This window comes from Girardinichthys multiradiatus, chromosome 5 (genome assembly GCF_021462225.1).
Source record: "Girardinichthys multiradiatus isolate DD_20200921_A chromosome 5, DD_fGirMul_XY1, whole genome shotgun sequence".
NCBI lineage: Eukaryota > Metazoa > Chordata > Actinopteri > Cyprinodontiformes > Goodeidae > Girardinichthys > Girardinichthys multiradiatus.
Genome location: NC_061798.1, coordinates 1,793,086 through 1,819,979, shown reverse-complemented (window position 1 = coordinate 1,819,979; position 26,894 = coordinate 1,793,086). Strand labels below are relative to the sequence as shown.

The following is a 26,894-nucleotide window of genomic DNA, read 5'->3' as shown; positions in this document are numbered from 1 at the left end:
CTATTTACTTACTAGCTTACATGATGTGGCAATGTTCTGTTTCGGTTCGCTGATTCACCTTGTATATCACATTCTGGTCTTTCAATGATAAATACAACTAGCTACTAGGAAAGACAAAGAGCTACTTTTTATTTTTCATGAATATTTCAGATGACTGCTAATAAAATACCTAGCATCTTGCATTATAGTTAATCGGATGCCACTGTTCAAAGAACTCTATTTCTTGGCACACTCCAGCATTCTTTATAATGACTCTAATCCTTCAGCTTTGACATTAAATTCCCTTTTTCATAGTTCAATAAACATTCTAGTCTCTGTGGTTTTCAGAATATGTGTTAATTCATATTTTTTATGTAATCTTTTAAAAATATTCTAGTCTTTACATATGATTTGCAGATATACACATACATAGACACAAAGAACTATAGTTTGTGAATTATTATTTGTGTGTATGTGACAGGACAGTTTGCCCAGTGTCAGATCATGAAATCACATCTGTAGAATTGCGTACAAACACCTTTATCAAGTGAGGAGTTCATGGATTGGTATTATTCAGATAGTAGGGAGAGGGAGATATCTTTGGGTTGCACCAGTAAAAGAAAAACAGTTTTCATTTTTTCCTTTCAAAATTGTATTGCCTGATGATGTGATTGAAGTCTGAATAAAATTGAATATAATAATTTACCAATCAAATGCTATTTCAAACAATATGTATATGCGAAGTGTTCATAACAGAGATCCTAATGGTATTTTACAGCTATTTTACCCTGGTTTATTAATATTACACATCTGATCAGCATGCAAGGGCAGCACAATTAGACTGAAGCTCCTAATTCAGCTTGTCTTCCAACAATGTAGTAATAAAAAATAATTATTTTTGGTCTTCAGGATCCCATGTCAGCCAGCTTAGAAATTTGAAATGGACACATATAAAATTGATGGTTTGATGGATAAGGTTAATTCATGCATAACTTCACCAAATGACGTAAGCAAACTAATATGGAGAAACCACTGATGTTTGCTTTGTTAAGACCACGACTTCAGAATAAAAATCATCCAGTTTCCTCTTCCTCCCAGTTTCTTAATCTGTTCATCTCCTATTTTTGCCATGTTAAGTTTACCTTTGCCACATCTAGCAAATGGGGACATTACCCTCAAACTGTCTCTGCCAAGTAATTCATGTCTGACAGTAGAACTAATGCTGCACTGTGTGGAGCATTATAAGAGTTACAATGATTTCCTCTTCTTCTATAAAGAATGGCTGGAGCTAATGAAAATAATAAAAGGACACTAAGACTGATATTTTGAATTAAAAGCGGGTAAATTAATTTCACACCATATTTTATGTTGATGTTGTTGGACAGATGGTGTGAAATTAGTGGCTGTAACTTTTTAGCTTCATGCTGAAGTGTTCATATGCTCATACAATGTATTGTTTACAGGCAACAACTTGTGATATACAACCTTTTGTTTTTTTAACTCAATTGTATTCAATTGTTGATTAGCTAGTCACTGTTTTTTCAGCAAATAATATCTATAGTAAAATAATTTGTGCTGAGGCTTAAGTTGTCAGCAGAGGCTACGTTCTGATGATATATTTCAAAGTCTTCAAGGAACCAAGTAACTCAGCACAGGTAATGAGATGTTTTTTATTTATCTTTGCAAAATGAATGAAGCTAATTAACACAAAAATTAAGGAATGATGCCGGGGTATACAGACGTTTGTGACATGCAGATGTCCCTGCTGAACAGACAATGAAGTTGTATCTCTGCAATACGATGTCAGCAACCGCATTTGGGGTGCAGTCATCACATCTGCTTCATCAGTCGGTTAGGTTCTCTTTGGAGTTTCAAGGTTGGGTTCTCTTTGGAGTTCCATTGGGTTTTTTTTCTGCTGTGTCTCTCTGTTCCTTCTCTCAAAGCAGCAGTTATTCCATTGTGTATTTTGGCTCATGTGGATACTGCCTTATTACTGCAGAAAAAAATCAACTCATCTGTTAAGGCATGATAACTGTCTCATGGTTGTTTTCGATTAGTACTCAAGAATAAAAGTCTCAGCTGTTCAGGCAGACTGACATAGCCATCACCATTGGGATGCAATGTTCCCAAATAACAAAAAACAAATCTTTGGCTGAAAATACCACATTAACCTAAACAGTTTTATGCTAAAATGTAGAGGTTTAAAATCAGCTAATGTAGTGTAGGATCATAACAGTTAGGTTTATCAAACCCGCATTGATAAAAGTCTGTCTCCTGCAGGTAAGGTAACAACTATCAATAACTACTCCAAATGACCCCATTTCAAAACTTCTCTAAACTACACGGCAGTATGCATTGACTTATTTAGGTACTTTCAAAACCTTGCACTACTCTGTTATGAAGACAGATTGAAACTATGTGCTTCTTCTCCAACTTTCCCAACTTAACTCTTGTTCACAGACAGACAGTCAGAGAATGGATCACAAGGTGAAAGCTCGCTCCTCCTACATGCAACCCCAATTGCATCAATCATTATCTCCTAGCTGACAATGGATTGTGAATATAAACATTAGAAATATATAAAACCACGATGGAACCAAAAATAAACTTAACCCCCATGCCAAATTTGTTAAGAAATTAGATAGCTTGTTTGGATTTCAACTAACTGCCAAGAAAAATACGTCTTCTGAAAACACAACACACACACACACGGTGAATTATACGAACCACCACAAAGTGAAAACAGTCCGTCTGTAAAGCAACATGTAGACTTGGCCATGGAGAAAGACAGCAGGCAGTGTGTGCAGACAGACAAATAGTTGAAACTTTTGAAAGTGTCTGGCCATAAAAGGAATCACAAGGTGGTTTCAATTAGAGCTGTATAACCTCAGACATACACATGGAGGAGAAAGAGATGGAGAAAAGTTAAATGTTGGCTGGTGGGGGAGGTTTTTTACTATACTTAATGTAAAACATACGGCTGCTTTAGTGTCCATTCTTATATGCTGACTGATTTGTAGGTGTGAAAATGTCTATAATATGTTTTCTCGCAACTATGCCCCTACTCTGTGTGTACAGATGCGTGCTGATGTCTTTTGGGATTTTGCAACACACACACCCACTTGAGGAAAAATCAACATCATTAATTTCAATTCAATTTTAAATTCAATCTTAGGAAACCCAGCAGATTGCATCGCGTGAGTGACTTGTAGCAGTCACTCCTCCTGGATGAGCATGTAGCGACAGTGAACAGTCGCTTGCATTGACTTTGCAGCAATCCCCCATACTGAGCATGCATGTAGCAACAGTGGAGAGAAAAACTCCCTTTTAACAGGAAGAAACCTCCAGCAGAACCAGGCTCAGTGTGAGCGGCCATCTGCCACGACTGACTGGGGTTTCAGAGAACAGAGCTGAGACAGAAAAATAACACAGAAGCACTGATCCAGGGGTACTTTCTATGGGAAGGAAAAGTAAATGTTAATGGATGTAGCTCCTTTTGTGGTTTTATCTAGGAAGAAAAAACACAAACTCTGAGTCAATTTTCAAGTCGGATTTCATTTGCTTTCAGAATTTCAATAGAGGTTTTTGCATTGCTCTGCTTTCTGATTTTAGTATCTTATGACTGTGTGTGTGCCTGGTTAGTGTTTAGTTATATTCCCCAATCATGTTCTCTGAAGCCTTTTCTAGAAACCATTATTTGTGAAAATAATCCCTAAACGCACAAACTTATCTAACAGATTTGTACTGTAAATATTTATGTTTTTTCTGTAAAAGATAACAAAAAACTTTTCTTTCTTACAAAAACAAATCTATTGACTGTACAGTATAGATTAATACGCATCAACTAACTTACATGTTTAATCACTGGTTTTATATCTACTGGTCTCAAAACCAGAAAAGTTTGTTTACAACCTGTTGAAGATAGTTGTTTCTGTTTTTTAATGAATAGATCTATCACAGTATGTTTATATTTGTGCAAAAGTTTTGCCAAACAAGACAAACTCAAGAAGCTACAGTTGTAATATACTGTATAAAAAGACAACTTTTTTTCTCATTGTCTGACATTAAATCAGACTAAATGTAGGGTTAAAAAATAGATTTGATTTGCCAAATTAGAGAAGAGGCATTTTTTTTAAACATTCTTCAAATTGAGAATTTTGCATACTGTTGTGATCCATATCAGCAGCAGCTTCTCGATCATCACCAACAGCAGCTAAATTGCCTACTGATGGAAACCCACAGACTCCAGACTTACTCTCAGCTGCTGTTGCCCAAGAGCAGAGATCACGGATTAGCAGACCCAGGTGCTCTCCAATCCTGACACAACCTGATTTTAAACATTTATATATTACTGCATGTTGTCCAACAGTGTCTAACTTCACTTGCGCCGCATCTCATTATAAAATGGTATAGCCCTGCGGAGCGTCTGGCCCCGGGGTGCTTGTGATGCAAGTCAGGCAATGAGCTGCTTCAGTCAGGTCTGCTGCTGCTAGCTATTTTTAAACACAGGCAAGCCACTTATTCACATAAAAAAAAAGAGCATCCGGTAGGTGGGGGTAAATGCACCTTAAGTTGGTTTGCCAACCGCCAGTCAAATAAATTTTTTTTTACTGATTTTTAACAAATCATTTATTTACACAAGTAATTAATGGACAATACACGATTACAAATACAGAAGTTTTTTTTTTCTTTCCCAAATACATACATTAGCTGCTTACTGTATTTCACAGAATTCCCTTAAAACCCCCAAACTGCACAAACTCTTCTAAAGTCCCATTGGCTACATGAAAAAAGAATTCTAGCCGCAGCCTGGCTTTTACACTACACCTCCACAGAGCTAAGGCATCCAGTTGAGGTCCATCCTGCAATCTGACCCTCCGAGATAAATAAATGGCCATTTTTGCTTCGGCAACTAAAAAATAAAACATTTGGGACTTTAACTTGTTAGCTTTGTTGTAGTGAACTCCGTTAATAAATACAGAATTTGTAAAAACAACACCAAAAAAGCTAAAAACACTCATCAATAAGTTAAAAAAGTTGTCAATCGCTTACAGTCTATAAAAACATGAAAAACACTCTTGGACAAACTGCAAAAAGGACATTCATTTAAAAAACCCAGCACTGATGACTGATAAAAACAAGTTTGTTGCAATTGCACCATGAAGAATACTCCACTGAAGATCACCGGTCCGGTTTTTTATTGGGGCCTTGGAAATAGTCCTCCACTGGGGTTTTTGTCCTCCGAGCTTGTCCACCCATGCGCTGACGGCCCTTTTCTCCAAGGTTCTTTCATTCATTACTTTCACACAACATTTGTATAAAACCTTTGGGCTCGTGTTGCATAAAATCATCTTGGAGTCTTTGCAGCATAAAAGGGGACTTCTTTCCTCTGTGAATTGAGCATCCAGCAGAACCTTGGGGAACCAGTCTGACGAGTCAGGTAGACACTTTCCTTCAGTGTACAGTTGTAAGAGGCACCTCTCTTTTGCTGTGACTCTCCTTCACCAATCCCAGGAATCCCTGCACCAGCCTTGCAGGCTGGATCCCCAGTAGAGAGCCCACGGCACTGTTGGAGAGACAAGGTCCAGATACTTCTACCAGTCGTTTCACAGTCAATGTTCCAGATTGTCACAATGCCTCTGACAGTCCTGGTACTGTGCTGTCACAGACATCCAATCTCGCTCCACAAATTAAAGGTTCTTCTAAAAGCCAATGCAGAGAGATAGACATTTGCGATCTTTTTAACTTAAAAAGGCCACATGACTTAAAAAGACCCTGATAAAATTGAGGTAACCCCTTTAACTTCAAACAATTAAAATTGGTTAGAAACAAAGCAGCATCTAACCCCAATTTGTTTACGCATCTGAAAATGCAGCTGGCTACATCCCTCCAAATAATGTCAGAAGACCCTGACAAGTATTTCTGGATGAACTGTATGCGGAAAGTAGCTGTTCTACTTGCCAGGTGGACAAGGCCCTGGCCCCCCTCCTCTCTTGGTAAAAACAACACAGACTGTGGCACCCAATGTAAACCGCTCCAGAAAAACTCAACCATCTCTGACTGTGCACACCAACAGCTGCACCTCCAGTCACCAGTCTGTCAAGCTTCTGAAGTTTGCAGACGACACCACTCTGATCGGACTCATCTCTGATGGTGACGAGTCCGCGTACAGATGGGAGGTGGACCATCTGTTGGACTGGTGCAGCCAGAACAAACTTGAGCTCAATGCTCTAAAGACGTGGAGATGGTTGTGGACTTCAGGCAGAACCCAGCCCCACCTGCCCCCATCACCCTCTGTGACTCCACAATTGACACTGTGGAATCTTTCCACTTCCTGGGAACCATCATTTCCCGGGACCTCAAGTGGGAGCCAAACATCAGCTCCCTCATCAAGAAAGCCCAGCAGAAGATGTTCTTCCTGCAGCAGCTGAAGAAATTCAACCTGCCAAAGACTATGATGATGCACTTCTACACAGCCATCATTGAGTCCATCCTTACCTCCTCCATCACCATCTGGTACGCCGCTGCTACAGCCAGAGTCTCCTTAAAACTACGGTCATAAGTTAAAACTGAGTTCAAATGCCAGTAAGCAGTTTTAGGTAAAATGTTTCTAATAAAAACACTACCTAAAACCTGTGAGTGATCTGTAAAACCTACTGGTAAAATCTGGCACGTTTTAAACACATTAAAATGCTGTTTAAAACAATAAAACCGGTCAAGACAAGCAAGAGAAATGTGGTTTTCTTTCATGTGGAACCATGTATACTGCCTGGAGCCTGCGTGCATCCTCCATACATCCACCAGGCCACGAGACGAGACCAGCTGCCGCAGAACGCACTGAGCTGCTGTATGCGGCTCTGCATGATTGCGATCTAAAGAATCATCTTCAGTACAATTAAAATCCCCACCTAAAAAAGCATAATCTTCCAACGTCTCCCCTATTTTTTCTAAAAAAAAAAACTTTTCTCTGCATTGGTAGTTGGAACATAAATATTAATAAAAGTCATGTTAAAATGATCAAAACCAGCCCTGACTAAAAGACACCTTCCTGGAACAATGTGCCGTTTTTCCAGTGATCCAGGAGTGAAAGCTCTTGAAAAGAGGAACCCCACTCCTGCGCTCTGGGAGGTGCCATGACCTAAAACGATTTCCCCCTTCCACTCTTTATACCAGTCTTCTTCATTTAACGGATCACTGTGAGTCTCTTGCAAATGAAACACGTCAATTCTTTTGTGGTTCATTGTTTGATAAATCTGTGCATGTTTTACTGCCTCTCGAGCCCCATTAACATTCAAGGATGCTATTTTTAAAGTATCCATAATGAGTGAGAGGATAAAAACAACATACCAAAAAACTATAAAAAATATTAAAGTGCCTGTGCATTTCATAGGGATTCACAATTGCTTTCTAACTTTACTCATTACTTTTTTCAGTCTGAAAACTTGTTGCTCAGTAAAACCTTCCTCCTTTCTATGTCTAATATGGTGTCTGGCTGAAAAATAAAGTTCTCAAATCAGGAAAATAACTTTCAACCTTCACCCCCCTCAAACCTTTTGTTTGCTGGAGAAAAGTAAAAAAGGATTCTATAGGATACCTTGGCTCCTTGCTACTGGTTTGTGAGACAGACATTTCACTGGTATCAGAAAAGCAGCTCTCACTATCGCTGCCACCTAATTCCTCCCTTCGCCACAACATTCTTCCTTTTGCTTCGCCTTGTCAAAGGAGCTGAAGCCTCTTGTTCCATTTCTTCTTCAGCTTCAACCCTCCTCTCCTCCACATCAGCTTCTAAAATTGCTTCTGCAATATGCTTTTCTGAACTTTTATTTTCTTCCTCCACCTGCACCTCTTTTTTCTTTCCCAGTTCTCCACACACCAGGTATTCCTCACTGCTCTTCTCACTCCCCTGCTCTCTACACACCTTATCTCTTTCCCACACCTCACCACCCTTTGTGCACCCTCCACCACCACTCACCTCTGTGTCACCATCCTTCCTCACACACAGTTTAATCAGTGTTTAACCTCGGTCCACATCTGGCACTTTAATAATACCATCAAAACATTCTCGGGCGAGGGATTCTCCTTCATCAGGCACAGGTTTGTCCGTGGCGGTGGCGGGCACCTCCACCACCCCGCTTCTGCCAGATGGGGCTCCCATCTGCTCAACAACAGCAGCAGTTTTTTGTCGCTCCAGACCCCACGGGTTCGGTCCGGCCCTGTCGAGGCACATTTTTATCATGTGCCCCTCTTGACCACATCCAAAACATTTCATATTTGCAGATATTGCAAACAGAACATATTCAAAATCATCTAGTCTGACATGAAATTGAATGTTAAACTACCCATCGCATCTATTGAGCACCATGTATAGTTGTTTCCTGTGGGAAACAACATGCTTGAGTAGTGGTGATTTACACCTTGACAAAACCTTTTTGATGGGCAACACAACTTTCCCATGTCTAGACAGCTCTTTTATCAGGAACTCATCGCTGATGAACGGAGGGACGTTCGATACAACACTTGTAAAAACAGACCATTCACTGAAATCCCACTCTCAACAAGTTTTTGAGCTTGTTCAACTTTCAAACAGCACTACAGCACCATTCATTCTAGCTGCAGACTTTATGGACCCATGTCCAATCACCTCCCCCAACAGCCAGACAAACTTCCTCCACGCTGCACGGAGAGCCGGCACCCACTTTGATGCCATCTCTCCGCGTCAGTGTGGAGAAAACACCCGTACTCACCACCATAGCATCTGAGGTCGCTGGCCAGCCAGGTGGCCCTGACGGCCACACCCAAAAGAAAACCACCACAAAAACACTAGCACCAAAACAACAAAACCCCCAACTGAACTAACACAAAACAGACACCCAGTGAAAACAGTAGGAAAAAAAGAAAAGAAAACCAATACCCACTCTCACACTTCTTCAGCTCTTCCACTCACACTCCTCTCACACGAAGAAGAAGAAGAGAAAGGGCAGATGTGAAGGCGCGCGATGTGAATAGGTGAAAGACAAGTGAAATGGCGTGCTCAAAAATAAGGAAAGTAGACACAGAACACAGATCTTTTAAAGAACTGATGCTTACCTGCTCATCTGTGGAAGCAAAAAACCAGTCTGTCTCATTTGTTCCGAGACAGTTGATCTCATCAAAAGCAGCAAAATTAAGTGGCACATTTTCCCAAACATATCTGCTTGCTTCAGCCATGCGTACACAGAAAATAGCCGATTTAAAGGCACAATCTGATCAGTCCTCCAGAATTATGGTCCATACATTCACTCCTCGGTGCCGCGGGAGTGTACTCTGAGAATTGTGTGGATATTGGGACAACATAAAATCTTATTCAGCAATGCAATGGTTGTCAAATAATGTATTAGTGCAGTTGCTATGACAGTGCTTGATGAAAATCAAAAAGAAGACCTTTGCCAAAAAATACAGCAAATCCCCTTGTCAGCAACATCAACCATAAGCAAAATAGAAATCGTAACACGTGATGTACTGACACAGCTTGATGAGGCAATTCAAAAGGCAGAATGCATACGTTTGGCTGTAGATGAGTCCACTGATATAAATGACAATGCCCAGCTTGTAGTTTCTGTGAGATTCTTTAACAAAGAGGAAAATAAAACGTTTAAAGACCTGTTAGGTGTAGCATCTGTGGTGAGCAAAACTATTGGAAGATATCTCCCAAGCAATAAAGAAGATGTTAACAGAAAGAGGAATGGATGTGAGAAAAGTTGTTTCAATCAATATAATTAAAAAGGTCTCCGCACCTTTACGGGTTGCAGATTTTCTTTATTCGGACCCTGCTGATTTTTAATAAGTGACCCCTGCCCTAGGGTCACTTGAGCTGCAAAGGTTCACAGCAGCAAAACCACCTCAGTCAAAGGTCTCTTCTCGACAATGGTGTCGTAAGATTTCCTCAGCTCTTTCTGTGCTTCTCCTACATGCTCCTCCTTTTCTGTCGCCCTTAGAGGCTCCTTCCATGCGGCGTTTAGAGATCCCTCTATTGCTGCCCCCAGAGATCCTTTCTGTGCCTCCCTCACAGACTAGAGGTGATGGTGGCAGCAGTGCTTAGGGTTTGCCCTCTAACCGGTTAATTGCTGGTTTGCATCCATGCCCCATTTGTCTCAGTCATTGTGTCTTTGGGCAAGACACTTCACCCGCCTTGCCTGCTGATGGTGGTCAGAGGGCCTGGTGACACCTGTGTATGGCAGCCTCACTTCTGTCAGTCTGTAAGTCTGCCCCTTCTGGGCAGTTGATACAGTGCTGCGGCCTGAGAATCCTTCCTGGAGAGAAGGACCAGATGACGATAGGAGCAGCTGCACTTTTTATGGCAGCACAAGTTAATCAGCACAAGATGCCTCTCTTTTCCACAGATGACTGGTAAAAAGTTCTCCAGAAAATAACAGTGATGGAAATAATAATTCCTTGGCTTGAAGAGAATGTGGCAGTAAATGCTGTGTATGGAAATGAAAGAACTAGCACCACCAAGAAACAGCATGTTGCAGCACATGAGAGTAAACTGACCAACAGTCCTCCTGGAACTCTCGGCACAAAGCTACAGGCTGAATCCCTTCCTTCCAAAAACGAGAAAACAACAGCTAAATGTTCTCACAACAAATGATAGGATAAACCAACTAAAAACACAGGAATTCCACTAGAAAACAGGTTTGCTCCACTTCTGCAAGACTCTCATTCCCTGAAGGAATGCTCTTCATTCACCAGCGAGAGGTATGAGAACAGAGTTTTTTTTTACTTTTCACCTGTTTGTTGTGGCTTCTTCTGCTGCTAATATTTGGATCACTTGTCCCAAGGATTCCCCAAAACAAGCCTGACAGTCCTCTGTACCATACGCCATACCTTAACAACTTGGGTTACAGACATTTTACCATTTACTATTCACTTCTGAAGTTTGGAAACGCATGCGTAAAAGGCTTAACACATACCAGCATAGACTTGGAATACAGGGGAAAAGACAGTGGGAGCACTATAATATATTTTACCTTCCTAATCCTGTTAGTGAGAGATATCCAGCTTAATCCTGGCCCCAATAACGCTGACTGTACGCCACACATTTAAACGAGTGGCGTGGAGCCGAGCCTTGACGTGATGGTGGAGGTGGCAGGGGTTTGGATTGGCGAGCTGTCAGGAGCCTCCGCGGCTGAGCTGGTACGTCATCTGCAACAGCAAGTGGACCCGGTGATGGCTGGTGGAAATTCAGCATGAGACAGCCGTGGGATCATGGTGTGGACGATCAGCACCCGGATGCCGGTACTGAAGAAAGAGGGTGTTGGAGTCATCCATTTTGGTTGCTCAGTTAAACATGTGCAGCTCAACAGACATCGCAGCTCTGACGTCAACCTGAGTTATAAAACCCGCGAAAAATAAACTTTTGTTGCCATTTCCAGCGTGTCTCATGGGACGATGCAAAGGAGGCGCATATCTAGAGAGACAAAAGCCCGCTGGCGAACTTTTTCAACACACGGCCATTCCCGGAAGAGCTTGAAAGCTGGAAATCTGTCTGATACCAGAAGGTCAGAGGATTCATATACTGATCAAAGACAAGAAAACCCACAGAGGTTTTATTTCCAAGTAGATGAGTTTCCTCTTTGTTGTTTCAGTCGACTAAATGGTTCTTCATATTTCCCCCTCTTGGACGGATGAGAAGTTGACCGTTTTTTTTTTTTTAAGTTGATCACGGACGCGTGATCCCCCCTTGTTTTTCTTCAGACCTGACCCATCCTCAATTGGTGGAGAGAAGAAATCAATGTCAAAGTAATTTTGTTCTTTTTTTTAATATTAAATTTGATAGGTACATTTAGAACTCTGGGCAGGATGAGGCATAGTTAAGGTGATTTAGAATCACCAGTAGTTAATCCAAAGTATCAACTTGTTGGCTGCAATACTGATTGAAGTGTTTTATGCTGAGTGTTTCATTTGCTGTGCAAGGTGCATGTTCATGTTTTGTCTGGCTGATCTCAAATCAGCCAGGAGTTAGAAGTTGGACTTTTAGAGTTTTTCATTCAAAGCAACGGCGGTTCCAGTTTTATTACTGGAGTTTTTACACTGAGTTCCCGCTTCAGAGTTTTATGACTCTTTGTTTGAGATTTGGGGCAATCAGCTGCTAGAGGCTAAAGGGGCGTGGCCCCACCGTGTACTAGCTGATTGCTGCAATCGAGACATCAGCACACCAGGAGGGCTTCTCTTTCCATTTAACCCAAATTGCACATTTTGTCCATAAAACCGCTGGTTTGATCTTCATAGACACTCAATGCGCATATATTTTTATTTTATTATTATTGTTAGGCAGTCATTTTTATCCCCTTTGTGTAGAATAGTGCTTGTTAGTTAGGTGAACGTTTTTTTGGACCAGAATAATGGTATATCAGAATTATATGGCTTCAATAAATCTTCATATACATAATTAAGAGAAGCATTCGTGTTTATTTCGTGCAAGAGTGATTTATCTGTCAAAACAAGGTCGAAGTTCCCCCACCTCAGGTGAAGCGGTTGAATAAACAGTGACATTTTGTGGTTCTGGTTAATAATTTAACTATTATTAATGATGAAAAGCTAATTGTAATTATTAAGAGCTTTGAGCCCATAATCACAATGCCAGAGAACATCTCTGATTTCTATTTGTTAATAATGATTTCGATTAAGAAACTATTTTCCTGAATTATAATTTTTAATTATAATTTTTGATAAATATTAATTAAGCAATAATCACACCTTACAAGGGAGTAGCTCCGTTTGCCCACGTGAACCAGGCTACACTGGGGACTGCGACCACAGACGGCCTTGTGGACCCCTGGAGTAACCTGACCCAGAACTGCATCTTTCCTACACTTTATTCTGCTATGAAAGAAGTAGAGGAGGCCAAACTTGAGAAGGATTTAAAATGTGCACAAGGATCCAGAGGCTACGCTTCTAACAGACTGACTTTAACATCAGTACAACTGTAAGACTGACTTTAACATCAATAAAACTTATTGATGTTAAAGTCAGTTAAGTATAAACAAGCAAACAGAGACACTACTGACAGTATAAAAACTTTGCAGTCACAAGCCATAAAAAAGCAGAGAAAATATTTATTCTTCCAGACAGTGAATCATGTGAAAATTGTCTGGGATCCTACAGTAAAGGGTGTTTTTGGCAGGCATTTACATATTAGAAGCCTGGTTCCAAAATGTGATAAAATTAGAATTTTGTTACTTGGTTCAAATCTTGATTATTTGTGCATAGGTAAAATGTGGCAGCATGACAGAATTCCAACCTCAATGATAGATGTTCCTGGATATAAGTGCTACAAAAAGGACAGGGTCAGTGGCAGAGGAGGTGGTGTTTTGGTTTATATTAAAGACTCTTAGACAGAGGAGACCCAATTAGATTAAACATTTTCACTTGAAGATATATGTGTAAATGTGGCTTTATCCCCACGCATGATTTTTAACATCCTTGTAGTGTATAAGCCACCATCTAGTTGCCTCAAAACCTTTTATCAAATGTTGTGATTATGAATCTGAAAATATTATTTAATATTTAATATTAATATTTAAATATTTTATCAAATAATATTTCGGACTGTTAAGGGTTGTCCTTTGAATACCAGCCCAGTAAGGCGATTGTATAAGGACAAAATAGAAAGGTGTGAGACAAGCTCTGACATTACTGAACAGACAAACTCTGCACACACATGGAATGAATTCACACAATTTCTTAAAATACCAGAATTTACTAACAAAAATAAGTCAACACAAAGTCAAACATATTTCAATCAACAAACTCTTTACTCTTCTAAAACAATTCAACTAAACTACCAAGCAGAATTAAATAATAAGGAAGACTAATGAATTAGGTACAATATAAACAAATTATGATTAAAGATGATTGAAAATCATGACCGAAGGAGTGATGCAACATTACTAAGCAATGTTTATGTTTGAGAACCAAGGATTATCTTGAAGAATCTGGAAGTTAAGTTAAGTTAGTCTTGGAACTAACTTAGGCAATAATAACATACCTTTAGACAACCATTCACAATGCAAGATCAGATAAAATATTATTTTAATAAAATAATGTTTTAAAGACTGATCTACTGAAATAAAACCAACCTTCTGGATGACTAATTCTCAATGGTATCTCATTTGATGTCTTTATTTATTAAAATAATATTCAAAGAAATATTATTAAGAAAGTGGTAAAATATTCAAGGAAATATTTTGGAAAAGAGCCAAATCTTTCCGGGGAAATGGGGCTTAATGGTGTTTACTTAGTTATCAAGTTTAGTAAAATAATGTTTAGGGAACTATTATTTACTAGAGTGAAAACTAACAACCTTTCTGGGTAAATATTGTTTAGCAGGCAAGCACGTGTTCTTAGCTGTTAGCAGTTCAAGCTAACAAAAGAAGCTTATAGCTTAGCACCAGAATCAAACACACACCTTTAAAATACAGTCAATAAAAGGGTTAAAATGCATGAATAAATAAAGTTTGTCTTAACTTTAAAAACACACAAACACAGAACACAACGCTGAGCACGTGTGCTGCAGATAGCCTGCTAGCACTAAGATAGCAGAGTTTCACACAAACAAAACCAAACTTCATAAATAAATAAAAAACGTTTAGATCATTTCATCCTAAATAACTCTCTATTACTCTGCCCAAACACCTAGCCTCGTATGAACCATGCTGAGGAGTTGTCCGGGCGATGACAAAGTTTGAAGAAAGCTCTGTGAACAAAGGGTTAGCTTCCAGCTAACCTCCGTAGCTGTGGATGAAAGATGGCTCGTTCTGTCTGCCAACCAACCGTAACCACTTTGATGCGGTCCTCCTTCCGATCGGGAACACGGTTTGTTCCTGCAGGCCTCAGAGAGAAAGTCAAGCCAGGCTTGTACTTTAATTCCCGTTCATGAATGAATCTACCGGATACACAGACAGTGATTCATTGATACTTATCTTAGTGCATATGATCGATGATCATTTGACACTCTCGGATCCAGTTGAAGAGTTTATGTCTTTTTGCCAGCAAAGAGACATTAGCGCGCTGTCTCCCCGGCCAGCCTCGCACGTCCAGGTGGTAGAGAAAGGACCATTGGAAAGGTGGAGGTTTTATACGGGCACTGGCATCTTGGGAAGTCCGCTGCTACCCCCCTTTCCCCTTCTGAAGTTGTGCTGGACGTCGGTTAAATGCAATTTATTTTGAAAGTTCCAGAATAGTTTTTACCGAGTTTTCATGTTGAAATCCATGGCTGTGGTCCCAACATCCCCCCTTTAGTTCCAAAGAATGAGATGACGTTCACAGTCTTTAGGGCTAACCATCCGTCCTCAGCCATGTGAAAAGAGTCACTGGGTTCCTGCAGGTAGGCCGAGTTCAACAGTTCATTTTTGGTTCAGATGCTAATGTTTGAACAAGAGTGAGGCAGGTTTGGGCAGAGACTAACACTTATAAAATGTTTTAAAGAAAAAACAAAAACAAAACAAAAATCATGTAATAATTTTCACGCCATAATAATACTACTTTTAAACCTTAATAATTTCTCAAATTCAAAACATAAGAAAGAAAAAGATTAAAACAGAATATAGGGTGTTGGAAATTATTTACCATCTTCATACCTTGTTTGATAGATTTTACAGGGTTGATTCGGGACTGCAACGGCTTGCCATGTCTTTTAGGAACGCCGTTACCTCAGTTATAACACACCTGCAGATCATCTCAAATTCCTCCTTTGTGGTGACATCTTTTGAGTGGATCCACTCTTTACCACCAACGTTACAGTTCGATGTTGCACTGTGAAAAGGTGTTTGTCTTTTAACTGGTGGCTTGTCTTCTGGCTGGCGCCTGTTACCACCCCCCTGGTTCTGTTGCATCACTTGGGGAGTTACTTTGCTCTTCTTCTTAGGCCTGTTCTCTGTTTGACTGTTTAACACCCTAACTTTGCCTTTTCCTGCTCTGTCTGAACGGACACGTGTTTCCCACACAAGCTGAGCATATCTACAAGTCTCCTGCATGGAGAGATTATCTGTTATACAATGCATGGTCACTTCATACAGCTTCTCCCCCAAAAGAAAATATTCCATTTTAAAAAAAAAATCGTTACAACTCTGAAAGTTTTGATCACAACTTAATATTTTTTGATTGAGATTAGTTTTTTTTGATTGAATATTCCAAATGTTTTTACCACAATTTCTTTTTTTGATTGAGATTAGTTTTTTGTTTGATTGAATATTATTGAGACAAATTTACCTCCATACAACATCTAACAAATGTATGTCCAACTATATATGTACAGGGGTTGGACAATGAAACACCTGGTTTTAAACCACAATAATTTATTAGTATGGTGTAGCGCCTCCTTTTGCGGCCAATACAGCGTCAATTCGTCTTGGGAATGACATATACAAGTCCTGCACAGTGGTCAGAGGGATTTTAAGCCATTCTTCTTGCAGGATAGTGGCCAGGTCACTACGTGATACTGGTGGAGGAAAACGTTTCCTGACTCGCGCCTCCAAAACACCCCAAAGTGGCTCAATAATATTTAGATCTGGTGACTGTGCAGGCCATGGGAGATGTTCAACTTCACTTTCATGTTCATCAAACCAATCTTTCACCAGTCTTGCTGTGTGTATTGGTGCATTGTCATCCTGATTAATAAAGTATTTTTGAATTGAATTGATACACGGCACCGCCTTCAGGATACAATGTTTGAACCATTGGATGCACATGGTCCTCAAGAATGGTTCGGTAGTCCTTGGCAGTGACGCGCCCATCTAACACAAATATTGGGCCAAGGGAATGCCATGATATGGCAGCCCAATCCATCACTGATCCACCACCATGCTTCACTCTGGGCATGCAACAGTCTGGGTGATACGCTTCTTTGGGGCTTCTCCACATCGTAACTCTCCCGGATGTGGGGAAAACAGTAAAGGTGGACTCATCAGAGAACAATACATGTTTCACATTGTCCACAGCCCAAGATTTGCACTCCTTGCACCATTGAAACCGACGTTTGGCATTGGCATGAGTGACCAAAGGTTTGGCTATAGCAGCCCGGCCATGTATATTGACCCTGTGGAGCTCCCGACGGACAGTTCTGGTGGAAACAGGAGAGTTGAGGTGCACATTTAATTCTGCCGTGATTTGGGCAGCCGTGGTTTTATGTTTTTTGGATACAATCCGGGTTAGCACCCGAACATCCCTTTCAGACAGCTTCCTCTTGCATCCACAGTTAATCCTGTTGGATGTGGTTCGTCCTTCTTGGTGGTATGCTGACATTACCCTGGATACCGTGGCTCTTGATACATCACAAAGACTTGCTGTCTTGGTCACAGATGCGCCAGCAAGACGTGCACCAACAATTTGTCCTCTTTTGAACTCTGGTATGTCACCCATAATGTTGTGTGCATTTCAATATTTTGAGCAAAACTGTGCTCTTACCCAGCTAATTGAACCTTCACACTCTGCTCTTACTGGTGCAATGTGCAACCAATGAAGAATGGCAACCAGGCTGGTCCAATTTAGCCATGAAACCTCCCACACTAAAATGATAGGCGTTTCAGTTTCATTGTCCAACTCCTGTATATTTGACTATGCATATATTGGAAACATTTGTATGAGTGTAAAACAGGCACCGAAGTTGATCATTCACCCTGTGACTTATGACAACACTATGCTCTAAGTGTTACAATGCTACTCCTTTCTCTAAGGATATTTGTGATTTTAGTGTTAATTTTTCACCTTTCTTGGGAGGAACTAGTGATAAGACACTACTCTTAACCTTTCAGGGAATTTTGTTTAAAATTGCAAACGAAAAAGAAAATTGATACACCTTCTAAGTGTAATAATTGCAATTTGACTTTTGATTGACCCCCCTTTATGGCAGGGTGGATTAGACTAAATTTGGGATTTAAATCTGGCCAAAATCCTGTTCTTTCAAAACATAAAACAAACTATAAAGTTCCTGAATGGATACATGCATCAAAATTAGGTCAGATACTAAAATTAACTGCAAAGTTAATTCAGTTTCAGATTGTGGTTGTACACAAAACACAGCCTCTGGATGCAGATGTGCAGCAACTGTCTGGACAGTGAGGTTAACTGAAGTTAAACCAAGTCTCAAGTTATTGCTTACACAAAAGAAACCAGACTGTCCGAACATCTAAAATGTTGCTTATGACTTATGTAGCAGAGTTGATTGTTACTAGCACGAAGATATTGGAGTTATTAATTTTGTCGAAAGTCTAAAATTGTGAACTCCTGGGATGTCATGAGTTATAATGTTCTCTTAAATATAATCAGTGACATCTGATGTTAGAACTCTGATGTTTTGAGTCCTATTGTGACCAATGACAGTTGGTTTTAAGCTCATCACTTGGTGCATCAATAATGTGCAGTTGTGGTTTATTCATTCTCATTTATGTACAGTGCAAGCTGTTCATAATAATGCCCACCCAGGGACGCCAATGTTGTGATTATGAATCTGAAAATGTTATTTAATATTTAATATTAATATTTTAATATGACTGGAGAAGGATTTAGAAACAAAATGTAGAAATAAAATTTCAAAAGTTTTAAACCCAACAGTGAAGTGATTTGTTTCAGGGATTTATTGTTAATTGGTTAGATAAATCCAATAGGAAACACCTTAAAGAATTAACATCAAAATATGATTTTCATCAACTAATAAATGGACCCAAATCACAGACAGCAATAGATTTAGCTTTTTCTACTAAACCTGAGAGAATTTCAGAAATATACAATCTGGTATGTGGCCTATCAAATAACATGATATTAATTTCCAGAAAACTCTCAAAAAAGCGCTTGGCTGAATATAAAAATGATCAACAGGTAACAAAGTTAATAATTCCCCACAAGTACCTCATCAATTTTGAGAACGAGTTACCAAAGATTAAGTGGGATGAAGTCTTAAAACAAAGTCAAGCGAATGACTGTTGCAATATATTTACTTCTATAATGAGTAATGTTTTAGGTAAGTTTTTTAAATAATGTAAAAATCCACAAAGAAAAAGACAGCTTCCATGGGTAGGTGAGGTAGTGCGACAATTAATTGAAAAAGGGACTTTGTCATAAAAAACCTTAAAACCTTAAGATCTTAAGACCAGATATGACACAGACCTGAAGATATTTAAAGGTTTACGAAATCAACGTTCCTACCCTCACCTGTGGCCATGAACTTCGGGTCAAAACCTAAAGAACGAGATCCCGGATACAAGTGGCTGAAATGGGCTTCCTCCATAGGGTGGCCGCGCACTCCCTTAGAGATAGGGTGAGGAGCTTGACCATCCAGGAAGGGCTCGGAGTAGAGCCGCTGCTCCTCCACATCGATAGGAGCTAGTTGAGGTGGCTCGGGCATCTATACTGGATGCCTCCTGGACGACTTCCTCGGGAGGTGTTCCAGGCACGTCCCACCGGGAGGAGGCCCAGGGGACGGCCCAGGACACGCTGGAGGGACTATGTCTCTCGGTTGGCCTGGGAACGCCTTGGGCTCCCCCCGGAGGAGCTGGAGGAGGTGTCTGGGGAGAGGGACGTCTGGGTGTCTCTACTGAGTCTGCTGCCCCCGCGACCCGGTCCCAGATAAGCAGAAGACAACGAGTACGAGATAACTCATATGGATTAAAATTTGAAAAAAAACATATCAGAATCTGTTGAAGTTGCTAAAACTTTCAATCAATATTTCATTAAATCTGTGCAAGATCTTGCTTCTAAATTTTCAGATGACAAGCCCAGTAGTAATTATTTAAATATAATAGTAATAGATGAAAATTCTTTTAAAATTAGAGAAGTGGATAATGGTATTGAAAGCTATTGCAGATGTGTAGACCACTCTATCTAAAGATATGTATAACATAGAGGCAGCATTCCTAAAAAAATATGCTCATACTCTGATCCAGCCTTTGACCCAAATAAATATTTATTTTAAAGATGGGTTCAATTAGTGCTTTTTCCCAAACATCTGGAAATGTTCCAGTTTTAAGTCCGTGAGTACTGCAGATGTCAGTAAATATCGACGAATAAGTCTAGTTCCGGTGATGTCAAAAATATTAGAAAAAATTGTTTCAGAACAACTAACTAAATATTTAGAAACACATCAGTATATACACCCTAAACAGTATGGTTTCAGACAAAACCATTCTACCGAGTCAGCTATCTGCGCATTATTGGCAAACATTGTGCAGTCGCTTGACAAAGCAAACACTGCAGGTGCAGTATTCCTGGACTTAAAGAGGGCATTTGATACCGTAAACCAAAGTCATCTTATTTCAAAATTGTCTTTTATCTTTTAATATGTCATATCAGGCACTATCATGGTTCAAGTCATATTTGCGGGGCCGAGAACAATGTGTAGTTATTGATCATGTATAATCTGCCCCATGTAAAATTAAAACCGGAATCCCTCAGAGATACCAGGGCCAATTCTCTTCAGCCTGCATATGAATGAATTGCCTGAGGTGTGTGCTGAAGTCAGCCTTCAGATGTACGCTGATGACACTGTGGTTTATGTTCCTGTTAAAACCCCTTCAGCTATCAGCAGCACATTGACCAAAAGTCTGGAGAAAGTGTCCGACTGGTTAAACAGGATTTGTTTAACAATAAATCGAATAATCTAATAGCTGGTTCCTTCAGAAGTGTTGGGACCCCAGCCACGGGTACAACATGATGGGCCAGTAAGAACTTTTCTGGAACTTTCAAAATAAATCGCATTAACCTACTTCCAGCACAGCCAGGAACAGGGAATAACAGCGGACATCCCATGACGTCACTGTCCGAATAAAACCCCCGCTTTTGCAACAAACTGACTAATGTCTCTTTGCGGGCAAACGGACATAACTCTTCAAACTGGATCCAAGAGTGTCATACGATCACGCGGTCATATGCACTAAGTTGTGTAGGAATTGATTGCTGTTTGTGTATCCGGTATTCATTCATGAATGGGGGTAATTAAGGTACAAGCAATGCTTGACTTTTTCTCTGAGGTCTACAGAAGCAAACTGTGTTCCAGAGAGTTCCCAGCAGAGACCCTGTCTCTACAACGAGTGGAGCAGTTTTTCCCGGTCTGATGGAAGGACAATGGGACCGCATCACTGTGGCTACAGCTGTAACGTGCAGTTTGGCGGGCCGACAAAACAATTGTCAGTTTTTAATCTAATAAAATAATATTTCCCTAAACATTATTTTACTAAACTTGATAAATAAGTAACACAATTAAGCCCATTTCTCAAAGATTTGGTTCTTATTCAAAATATTTCTTTAAATGTTATTTTAATAAATAAAGGCAGCTAATTAAACACTGTTGAGAATTGGTCATCCAGAAGGTTGGTTTTATTCAGCAAATCATTCTTTAAAATATTATTTTATTAAAATAATATTTTATCTGATCTTGCATTGTGAATGGTTGTCTAAAGGTATGCCAATTACTGCCTAAGTTAGTTCCAAGACTAACTTAACTTAACTTCCAGATTCTTCAAGATAATCCTTGGTTCTCAAACATAAATAACATTGCATGGTAATGTTGCATCACTCTTTCGATCATGGTTTTCAACCATCTTTGATCAACTTGTTTATATTGTACATAGCCCATTAGTCTTCCTTATTCTTTCATTCTGCTTGGTAGTTTAGTTGGATTGTTTTAGCATAGTGAAGAGTTTGTTGATTGAAATATGTTTGACTTGAGTTGACATATTTTTGTTCAGAAATTCTCATATTTTAAGAAATTGTGTGAATTCATTCCATGTGTGTGCAGAGTTTTGCTATTCAATAATGTCAGAGCTAGGCTCATCCCTTTCAATTTAGTCCCAATACCACCGCCTTATTGGGCTGGTATTCACAGGACAACCCTTAACAGACTGAAATATTATTTAATAAAATATAAAAGTATTAATATTAAATATTAAATAATATATTAATAGAATAAGTTTCCCTCAGGATAGCTGGTGCTCATCCTCGCAGTGTTATCTGGTAAAGCGAATGATTAGAGGTCTTGGGTCAGTTCTCAACCTATTCTCAAACATTAAATGGGTAAAGAAGCCTGGCTCGCTGGCTTGGAGCTGGTCATGGAATGAAAATGGATGGCGCTGGAGCGTCGGGGCCCATACCCAGCCGCCGCTGGCAACAAGAGCCACGAGTCAGTGCCCATTAAACAAAACCTATGTGTTTCTCTATACAAAGAATGTGGACAACAAACGATTTGAACATCAAAATGAATGGAGAACTCATTGAACAGGTAGAACAAGAACATTTTTAGGAGTAATATTAGATCGTCAGTTAAATTTTTAAAGTCACATTAAAAGCATTGTAAGAACAATGAAGGCTAGTATGAACTGTTTCAGAATGATCAGGAGCTGTCTGCAATTAGAAAGTGGTCATGTCTTTTTGATTACAATGATCCTGTCACAGCTGTCGTACTGCACTGCTGTTTGGTTTCAGACCAGTCGATCTATCTTAAAGCCTATTGAAAGTCTTAAAAAATGTTGATAAAAAGCCAATTTGATTTCATCACTGTTACATTTTAAGTAAATATAATTCTTACATTTTGTGAATTTTGTTAATTTCAGCTATATAAAGTTGATTTTTAAAGACTTGCACCTGAGCCACTTTGAAAATGTGTTAACAGATTGGAAACCTCCAGTTCAACAAGAACTGTAATGTTCCATTTTGTAAAACATATTTTGCTAAAAATGTATTTTCTGTGAAAGGAACCAACCTGTGGAATGGTCTTCCCATTAATATTAAGAATTTGACTAAACTGTCCACTTTAAAAAAAAAAAAAAAATCCTGGCTGATACAACAGCAGCAGTGTGGCCATGTCATATGAAATGCACAACTATGTATATGTGGCATGCATTTGTTTGATCTTGAGTGGATGTGTTAATTTTATTACAATGATTTTATTAGTGCTAACTGGTTTCTGGACATTTCTGATTGCATTTACTGTAATTTTGTTTTACTTTTTATTTATTTTAACTGTTAAAAGCCCTTCAAGGGATAGGTGTTGAAAATTACCCACAGCTATAAGCACTATGATACAGGCAACAAAAAAAAGACAAAATAAGATTGCACTCTAAACAGTTTAATCTTAAACGCATTCAGATAGAGCCAGTTACCAGGCCACAAACCCCAATAGTGGGTGGTGGAGTCGTAAATGACATCAAACACTTTTGCAGCAAGATAAACACCAGAGTACTTAGTTTAATCATTAGCATGGTGTCTAATATCTCAGACAAAATATTGTTGAATATGGAACAGCATCCAACAGTGAAAAACCTCACCATACACACAGAAACACTTGATGTTGAGAAGCAACAATTAGACATCTTGAATAAGGACTTTACTCAGTTGTTGAAAAATGTTCAAGGTCTCAATATAAAAGGTGTTCTCAGTTGACCTCAGTTTGGCATAGAGATAAGAGGTTCAGTAAACTACTGATGCTCAACAAATAGCTTAAAAAAACAAAACTATTTTCATAGGAAGAAGGCATCTTTTCAAGAAAGCTGGATTTTGTCTTAATAAATCTGGAGTACAACTCTTCACTTTCAACATTTTCTATGCTGTGAATCAGATACCAGCTGCCTCGGCCACAAACAGGAGACAAGAGAGTATGAAATAACTGATAGAACAGTGTTCTAAAGAACATCTACAGCCTGCTGAGATAAGGATGAATCATGGAGAAAACATGACACATAATAAGACTTCTTCATCACTACAATAAAATTGAAATCTCCCCAGACGTCAACAGGAGAAGTGAACCCCTACCGCCCCCCCAGCTCAGACAGAGGACATAAAACCTTTTTTGCCAGACCCCACCCAACACTTCCTTATTCCCATTCAACCCAGACTCCCCAGTCTCCTGGGGATGAACATGAAAAACCTTGTTAAGATTGGAATACAACTTACTCCGCGCCCAAATCTAACATTTTCTTCACAAAACGTCATCGTCCTGCTTCTACCAAAAGTGTATCAAGGATGACAAGCCTGTTTGTGTTCAGAAGTGTATAGAAATATTTATGTGACAAGTACAGGGTCCATGTACAGCAGTGATTATTTCAAGAAAAATCTTGGGCCCCTGATTGGAGAATGCTGTAATATCTCTGTGCTAATACATAACAGGAAAAAGAACGCTAATATAAGAAACAACAGACAGAAATTTAACCTAAAATCTATTTCTTGTCAAGCAAACTTGCCACAGAAATATTCTGTAGCCTTTAAGTCACTTAAACTGGTTCTGTTGAACATTAGATCCTTGTCACGAAAATAATTTTTAATCAATTACTTCTTTACTGAGCATAATCTTGATGTTATGTTTTTACCAGAAGCCCATACGGGCCAAACAGTCAATGGGCCCGATCATCAAAAGGTTTGCGTGAACATAACCACACACAGACCTGTTTGCGTTCACAAAGCTAATCTACAAACCAGGTGCTAATTGGATTGTGCGTGTTAAAATCAGCAAAACAGCGGGTGCAACGTTTTTAGCGTGTTTACCTTCATGAATATGCAAAACATATGATAATGACCCAATTGTGCAAATTTATGGGAGGGGGATATGCAAATGTAATCCCTTATCACCCGCAATGCAATTTATCAAACCTGAAACAGATTGCAGTGCTGTTTTTGCATCTACATTTACCATGTTTGAAATGAAGGTACTAACTGGCTTGCAAAAATGTCTGCTGTCACTTTGGCCAGAAGAAAGCATAGATAGAATGACAGATGACAGAGAGACATAATCTTCTATACATGTGTCAACAGATTTAGATGGTCAAAAATAAAAATAATAAAAATAGATGAGAACAGAGGATTCTGTGTAGGATTATCTAAGACCTGATTTGGAGCCAATCACAAACAAAAGCCATGACATATCTCCTATGATCAAACCCTTTGCATCTGCTGCTGAACACGCACAAACCTGATCAATGGCCTATGTGACAGTGCTTCATGGACTTATCTTGCACACACTCACATACACACACGCACATGCTCATATAAACATGTGGACCCCTGACATACTTCTTTCACCGTATCCCTGCAATATGTTGTCTCGTATATGTGTTTCTTATTTGCACTGAGGGTTTTTTGATATCTCAAACTATGTCCTGCTACGGATAAAGTGTGAAATAGGATTTTTTCCCCCTATTCTTAACTAATGTAGTCTTTCTTCTTATCCTCTTTTTACCTAATAGACTTGCTTAGAAGGATTTATACATTTTTAGATTTCTTACAAGGATTTTATTACAACTATTTTATACCAGTAAAAGCCAAACATTATTAGTATTTGAAAGTTTGGACTAAAACTGTTTTATACCAGTGATCCAGCTTAGGATTCATAGATTTTTAGATTATTAGAAAGATTGGAGTAGAACCAGCTCTTACCAGTAAACCCCCAAGGATTATTAATGTCATTTAATTTGTTTTTCTGTTGTTTGATTTTCTGTATCATTGTAATGTTTTTCCTTATGTACAGCACCTTGAGTGCTGAAAACAGCTATATAAATAAACTTGACTTGACTTGATCATGCAGAGGTGCGTATATAAATGACCAAGGGTGCACAGCCTATGTAACCGTAACTGCACATCATGCAAAGGACCCACTGTGCTGTGCATGTACCTAACTTTAAATCTGTATGATTTGATTGACTTTGTAAAGTGGTTTGAGATGACGTGTTGTGAATTGGCGCTATATAAATATAACTGAATTGAATTGCTTTGATGTTGATAATAATGAATAGGAAATTCAACTTGAAAAGACTCACAAAAAGAAACACAAAGATGGACATCTTAGGCTTAGGATTAGAGATGTCTTCCCCCTGGGATCCGACTGGTGGTGGGGTGAAGGCCAGAAAAGGTGAGGAGACCGGGAGGAGATTGGAAGGAAGATTGTGTAGGTGGAGGAGTGGCGAGCTTGGCTGAATTCGGCTGAGCAGGAGGGATCCATGACTGGCGTTTCCTTAAAAGCAAAGCGTCAGAGGGTGATTGGCTGAAGAGGCATGCAGACTTGACGCTGATTGGATGGAGGGGAGATGCATGGAGAAGTCATTGGATGGAGCAGGGGGTGAGGGTGAGTCTTTCAGTATGAACTTTCGTCAAAACTCAAGAAGTTTATTGGCAAATGATTATTCTTTGGTGCTTGGTCCCTGGAGGAGCTTGAATGGACATCTTAGGCTTAGGATTAGAGATATCTTCCCCCAAAAAAGGGGCCATGGCCTGGGTTGAGGCTGAATTTGAAGGACTAGATGGAAGATCTGACGGGCAGACATAGATAAGATTAATCGAGTCGGAAGAAGAAAAGACGTGGATAAGAAGGTAAAGAGTGGAAAGCTGGACACGCAAAGCAAAGTGATGAGATAACGAGAAGGGAAGAGCCTGCTCTGGTGTAGAAATGGACGACTGGCATCTGCCGATGAATTGAGAGAGGTTAGAGAATGATAGAATGAACCGCGAAGGCCCTGGGAATGAAGAATGAGCATGCAGGGAAAAGGGAATGATAGATCGTCCCGTAAAGGCATTGAGAAGTATGAGCATTGCTGCGGAGGCAATGTAGATGATAGATATGCTGAGAAGGCATGAGGATGATGATTAGCTGCGGAGGCAATGAGAAATGGAAGCATGAAAGATTAAGCAGCGGAGGCGTCAAAGGATGAAAGCATTGCTGTTGAGGCGAAGTGAATAGTAGATCAAGCTGAAAAGGCAACGAGAAATGAATGCATTGCCGTGAGGGCAATGTAGATAATAGATGTGTCGTGAGGGCAATGTGGATGATAGATATGCTATGAGAGCAATGTGGATGAAAAATCTGCCGTAAGGGCAATAATGATGATAGATCTGTCGTGAGGGCAATGAAGATGATAGATCTGCCGTGAGGGCAACGATGATGATAGATTCACCATGAGGGCAAT

General features: G+C 39.6%; 1 protein-coding gene across 4 annotated transcripts in view; it reads right to left on the bottom strand.

Annotated features, from left to right (window-relative positions):
* The window catches only part of vegfc (vascular endothelial growth factor c), a 138,904-nt gene that overhangs the window by 23,098 nt on the left and 88,912 nt on the right, over positions 1-26,894 (bottom strand). The window lies entirely within an intron of this gene.